Source organism: Meriones unguiculatus, chromosome 14 (genome assembly GCF_030254825.1).
Source record: "Meriones unguiculatus strain TT.TT164.6M chromosome 14, Bangor_MerUng_6.1, whole genome shotgun sequence".
In the NCBI taxonomy this organism is placed as follows: Eukaryota; Metazoa; Chordata; class Mammalia; order Rodentia; family Muridae; genus Meriones; species Meriones unguiculatus.
In genome coordinates, this window is record NC_083361.1 from 31,486,204 (window position 1) to 31,493,289 (window position 7,086).

Sequence of the window (7,086 nt, forward strand, 5' to 3'; positions counted from 1 at the left end):
CACTTTCTTAGAGTATTGAGGTTCCATTTTATATGTGGATGACACCATGAAAATTAACTGTTCTATGCATGACACTGCTAATACAAAAACATCATTAAAATAAAAAGTAGGCCTGTCAGAATCACACCAGACTTCTCAACAGAGACTATGAAAGCCAGAAGGGCCTGGATGAATATCATGTAGACACTAAGAGACCACTGATGCCAACCCAGACTACTATAGCCAGCAAAACTTTCAATCAACATAGATGAAGAAAAGAAAATATTCCATGACATAACTAAATTTAAACAGTATATATGCAGCAACCCTACAGAAGATACTAGAAGGAAAACTCCAGTCCAAAGAGATCAACTACACCCAAGAAAACACAGGTCCAAATTGAGGCCAAGACCAAGAGAGGAAGTCCATGCCTGACACTGCCTGGATGAACCAGAGTCAGGACAGCCTAGAGACCCAGGATATATGTAAACATGGCAGGCAAAAAACGTCAATGAAAGATATTCTGCTATAATCATAGATCTGTGCCTAACCCAGTTATCATTAGAGAGACATCACCCAACATCTGATGGGAGTAGGTGCAGAGACTCACAGCCAAACACAACGATGTATCCAGGGGAACCGTACAAATGAAGAAGGAAGTATTGTCGGAACCAGAGATATTGAGGACACAACAAGAACACAGCCCACTGAGTCAACGGGGCTCATAGGGGATCACAGAGACTGAAGCAAAAAAATGTAAATAGTCTGTGGGTCTTTTGAGCTAGGTCATCTGCACACACCTTATGATTATTAGCTTGATGTTCTTGTGGGACTTCCAACAGTGAGAGTGGGGGTGTCTCTGATTCTTTTTCCTGATCTAGCTACACTTTCTCTTCTTATGTATTGCCTTGACCAACTTTGATGTGAGGGATTGTGCCTAGTCTTGTTGTAACTTGTTAGGCCATCAGATTTTTTTTCATTGAAAATAAAGTAGCAGTGGATCTGAAGGAGAGGTGAGGTGGGCAGAGTGGCGGTGGATAGATAGTGGCTGGGAGGAGCAAAGGGTCAGGAAACTGCAGTTGGGATGTAATGCATGAAACAACAACAAAAATAAAATGCTAAATTAAAATAAACTATCAGCAGCCAGGTATGTTGGTGAATGCCTGCAATCCTAGCACTCAGAAAGTCAGAGGCAGGTAGATCTCAAAGAGTTCTACAAAGAGAATCCAGGACAGCCAAGGCTACTCAAAGAAATCCTGTCTTCAAACAAACAAACAAACAAACAAAAACTGTCAGCGTTTGTCTTTCATATTTGAGAACTTTGTTCTATGTCCCACTTTTTAACAGGGTTTTTGTTGTTGTTGTTTGTTTGTTTGTTTTATGGTTTCTTCATGTCTACATTTTATGAGTTCTTTGTACGGTCTAGATATAAACCTGTCTTATGCGTAGCTGGTAAAGACGTTTCCCATTCTTTAATCTGCTTCATCACCTAAAGTATGGATTGCAAAAGCTTTTTAGTTTTTTGAAGTCTCATTTATTCATTCATGGTCTTCATGTTTGTGCCTGTGCTATTTTGGTCCTGTTCTCCTGTTCAGCAAGTCCTTCCCCGTAAATTCAAGGGTAGACCTTATTTTTCTCTACTGCTTTCAGTATAACTTGATTATGTTGTAGTTCTTCCTTGTTATTTATGAAGGTGAGTTTTTTGCATGGTGAGAGATAGGGATATTTTTAATTTGGAGCTATACAGTTTAGCAAGCACTACTGAAATTGTCTTTTCTCTAATATTGCTTTTCAAAGATCATATAGCTTTAAGAGTGTTTGGGTTTTTGTTGTTGTTATGCTTCTTAATTCTATTGTAGTATACATTGAGTCCATTATTAAGCCACTACGATGCTGTTTTTAATTTAAATTTAAACTGAAACATGGCAATGCCTTCAGAAAATATTTTTTTGGTTAAGGATTGTTTTTTGTTATTCTTGGTCTTTTTTGTTTACACAGGACTTCAAGACTACTTTCAGTTTCTTTGAAGAATTTTATCGAATGTCTGGTGGAGATTGCTTTGAATACGTAGCTTCCTTTGTAGGGTAATCATTTTAGCAAGGTTATTTCTGCCAATCCATAAGCATGTATGGTCTTTCTATTTTCTGGTTTTTATTTTTCCAAGTGTCTTAAAGGTTTCCTTGCATCTGTTTGGTACATTTGACATATGTATTATAACTCCAGAGTTACTCAGTTTAGTTTATTTACAGATAGCCTGTTTATGGATAATCACTGTGTTTGGGTAAATCTTTTGTTTTAGATCTGTGTTTCTTTTATGAAAGAGTGCATTTGGATTTGCTAAATTTTTTAAATGAGTATAAAGTTCCACCCTTAGTCTATTAACTAATTTTAGATTGAAGTACATTTTGTCAGGCATTAGAATACCTATATACATGGTAGTTTTCTGGTTCCATTTGTTTGGAATTATTTTTGGCCATTTACTGTAGGTATCTATGTCTTTGAAGGGAGGTTCTTAGAGGCAGAAAACACAAGAACCCTGTTTCTTATTGTGTCTGTGTTTTTAGTGAGGAACTGAGACCAGTAATGTAGTTATTGTTGAAAGATGTGCACTGATTCTTTTCATTTATTTCATTTCATGCTGTTTTCTTGGATCTGTTTTAACAAATACAGATTGGGCTGGCAATATTCACTTGTCACTTTTGACATCTCAGATGTGCTTGTCCTTCACTTCAGACTGAAGTATTAGCATTCCTCCTGATTTTCTCATTAGGGCCCTCTTTATACTCACAAACTGATGCTTCGGGAGTTAGAGTACATCTTTTGATTTTCGTCTGACCTTAAAGCTTTTATCAAACAATCTGGTGTTATTCTAAAAGGCTTGCCTTTATAAGTTACTTGATCTTTCTCAATGTAACTTTTAATACCATTTTTTTTAAATTTTGTTTCTGGTGTCTTAACTATAATGCATCATGGAGAAATTCTTTTCCAGTCGTGTGTATTTGGTGTTCTGTAGCACTCTTGTACCTTGTTAGCCATCACTTTTATTAGTTTTGGGAATTTTTTTCTATACCTTTACTGAAAATATTTTCTATGCCTTTGCTAATGTTTTTTTCTTCTCTTTCTATGATCAAAATGCCTTTTGTTGATATCCCCAAACTATCTCATGCTCCATTCATATACACTGTTAAGTTTCTCCTTGCCTGTTATTGATTGATTCAACTCCTCTACTTGGTCTTCTATCTTTAAATCTCTGTTTTTAGCATGGTCAATCCTGTTAGTGTTTCCTTGTTCAGAGTTTTATATTCAATCTATTGGGTTTTGCTTTCCAGCATTGTTTCAGTTTAGGTTTTCTCTAAAAATTTAAGCTTTATTTTCAAGTTATAGATTGACTTCCCTATGTAATTTTTTTTGTCTTTGTGTTCTTCAAGTACATTTGTACTCATTATTTGAATTCCATGTCTCTAATTTCTTCTGATCATTCTCACTAAGGGAAATTAATATGGGATTTAAAATATTTGCAGGTGACATGTTATCTTGGTTTTACTTGCATTAAAATTAGTTATTAGTTAAAACATAATTATATAATTTCTGCATTGGGAGTTCACTTGTTGGTTTCAATTTTTTTCAAATCACCATTCATCGTTCACCACAAGTGTCTACAATGTTCCAAATAGTGGAATTCACTCCAGTCTTGGGAACATTTAAACACTTTTTACCCTTTTAATTTTGTGTGCATTAGTGTTTTCCCACATGTATGTCTGTACATAACACGCAGAAGCCATAACTAGGCATTTCAGTCTTCAAAACTGTAGTTACAGAAAGTTGTGAGTCACCATGCCAGTGCTGGGAATAAATCCCAAGTCTTCTGGAATAGCAGCCAGTGACTTTAAGTGCTGAGCCATTTCTTCAAGAACAATGTTGGACCCTTTATTTACTCTGTGTGGTATTTAAGGATACAGCCTTGACTCAGGTAATTTTTTTTCTTGGCTACAGCCCATAGCTTCAACTTTTAGAATAAGAATCTCCAAAAGGGTTCTTCTGGCAGTGTAGAGTGATCCTAGGTTTCAAATGTGGATAAGGCCACTAAATATTGTTAGTAAGGCATATTGTCGTTATCTTTCACTCATGTGTGGTGCCTCCAGATTCCCTGGGTCTTCTAGTTTTAGTTTCTATAGGGTCTGTTGTTGTATAAAGTTTTGAGTGAGACCCAGAGAAATACAGGTCAAGGGGAAGTGTAGACTTACTTTTTTTAAATTTTTATTTTTTATATGAATTTTTTATATTAATATTTACTTTGTATCCCAGCCGTAGCCCCCTCTCTCATTCCCTCCCAATACCACCCTCCCTTCCTCCTCTCCTCCCTGCCCCTTTCTAAGTCCACTGCTAGGGGTCCTCCTCCCCTTCCATCTGACCCTAGCTTATCAGGTACCTTCAGGACTGTCTGCAATGTCCTCTTCTGTGGACTAGCAAGATTGTTCCTCCCTCGGGGAGGTATAGGAGCCAGTCATTGAGTTCATGTCAGAAATAGTTCCTGTGTCCCTTACTAAGGAACCCTACTTGGTTACTGAGCTACCATGGGCTACATCCTAGCAGGGGTTCTAGGTTATATCCATACATGGTCCTTGGTTGGAGAAACAGTCTCATAGAGGACCCTTGTGCTCTGATATATTTTGTCCTTGTGGAGCTCCTGACTTACTTATTTTTTAATTTTACTATTATAACTCAGAAATTGACTGATATGAAAATAAATACAGTATTAGCATAGTTTACTGTTCTAGCTAGAGATGAGGGCTTGGAACTCAAGTCTGCACCATTACACATTAAAAGTCAGGACAGGAGCCTATTTTTTCCAGTCAATATCATCTGCTTACTAAGTAACTTATATTTCTTCAATGTTTATCCTTAAGTACTTCTTAGAAACTAATTTTCATCATCTTATGTTCTTTTCAGATTATGATATATGTATCATCAATAAAGTGATTGTATTTTTATAATCACTCACTTCACACACTGTAAAAATAATTTTTGTCAGAAAATAACAAGAATAAAAATATTTTTTAAATGCCCAGTCCTGTTACCAGGACATTTTCTCAAACGCATGTGTTTAAGTGTCATGGATATCCTGAACCAAAGAATATTGTTGAATAATTTGTTCTTCAGGCTGAGTTCTCTGTGTCTAAGGGAGGAGAAATTTTGTGTTGATTGAAACACAGGTTTGCCTTATTATCCAGGATTGTACTGAATGTGATTTACTGAACACCAGGTTTTTCTATGGCTTTTCATTACATACAGTTTTATAACAGACAGTTTTCTGCTATTATCTACTCATTGCATGTTGTTAATCTGAAACAAAAAAGAAAGTCCCAACAAGCTATGGTTTGACCTGTTAATATTTCTTAATATTGTACTTTTTTGTTTCATTTTGTGTTTTTGTCACTCCACTCACCCATTCTTTCTTAGATGAGTCAATTTATTTGGGGGACCATTCTTTCATTACCACATCACAATACACAGCACATTCACTGCCTTAAATTGCTTTTTGCTAGAAAATAGAATTCTACTCAATATAGCTTCCCCCAGACTATTAGGTGAAAGAGCACACTGTAATGCCTTTAAATTGTTATACTTTTTTACAGAATGGAGAAGGATTTCTCACACACCCTAAAGATTTTAGAGCATGGTGAGCAGTTGGTGAGCACACTGACTTAGGTGCAGGAATAGATTACAATGATGCCTCTACTCAAAGATTAAAAGAAAAAAAGACTAAGAGTCAAGTAGCTCAAATCTCAAGAAGTAAACAGGGGACTTGATTATTTTTACTGAACTTAGGTAGATAATTTGGAAATGAGGAATGCAGCAGGACTATAGTTTTTCCAAAGTGACCAATAAGCTGATTGTGTTGGGTGCACTCATCATATTGTTCTGCATGTGCAAATGTGTAATAGAAGAAATTTGTGAGGCACCTATAGTCAATAGAGTAGACTCCATTGGTTGTCTTTGGATTGAAAAGCATGATCCCCTTATTGTCTTTGTGTGTGCATGGCATGAACATTTTCATGCCTTCTCCTGATTTCCTTATCACAGTAACCTCTGCTGTAACATGTTTTCATCAGCCGAAGGTGTTTTTATATGAAAAGTTCCTTGCTTCAAACTTGGCTGAAACAACCCAATCAGAAAGTTGATCCCTGAAGTACAGCTGTCCATATTCTTGGCTGAAATCATGGTGCCTGTGGTTAGAAGATCCGAAACATTTCCAACTTGTTTTCAAACAAAATACAGGACCCCAGATGCAGAACCTAAGGGAAGAAAGAATTTCATAACTCTCAGAGGTAGTAGAAGAAGTGTCAGGAAGAATTTGGGGTGATTAGTGTGACAGATACACTCATTAACAAAGTGAGAAACACACATGTTCACAAAACTTGAGATGAATTATACCTGCTGGACATTGTTAAATTTGTATTCACTAGTCTTATGGCTGAGTCTGTATGTATGTTAATATGATGTTCTGGATTTTTATCTCCTGGCTCTTGTATATTCCCAATTTTGTTTGGGCCTTTTCTGACAATCACTACTATGTAACCATACAGGAAGGTTTTTACCATCAAGGAGATGTGATGACTGGTGCATTTTTTCCTCATGTTTATTACACAATGATCCTGATATAAAGAACACATACTATTTTCAGGATATTCATATACAGTAAGTCCAAGTATTCATTGTACAAGTGAAGAATTTTTTCTGACTTAAAGGATTTATAGATTAAAACTTTCTGTTTTTCACATTCCCTGTTTTCCATTCTCAAATCTCTTCAAATATATTTTCCCTTTTGTTTCAAAGGAAAAGTAATAACTTTTATGTTACTCATTTTGCTTTTTTCATATGACAGTGGAACTTCACAGCCTTCTTTTGTCATACTTGTTGTGCCAGACTATTTAAATATTTTTGGTGTTATGATATTAGAGTGTGGATAATTTAATCTAAGAACAACCTGGTACTTCTTTAAGTCTAAATGTGCTTGTGGGAAGAGTCGATGTTGCTGAATGCAGAGACTACTGAGCTCCTTGAATGCTGCTAGACTGACAAGTCTTGTTTGTTTCATGCAGCTGA

The 7,086-nt window shown here is 36.1% G+C and overlaps 1 long non-coding RNA gene across 1 annotated transcript in view; it reads left to right on the top strand.

The window, feature by feature from the left end:
- The window catches only part of LOC132647188 (uncharacterized), a 40,268-nt gene extending 33,588 nt beyond the window's left edge, over positions 1-6,680 (top strand). The window contains exon 6 of the long non-coding RNA XR_009585496.1: positions 12-6,680. This is a non-coding gene — a long non-coding RNA (uncharacterized LOC132647188). The remainder of the gene's footprint in view (positions 1-11) is intronic.
- Positions 6,681-7,086: the final 406 nt, after the last annotated feature.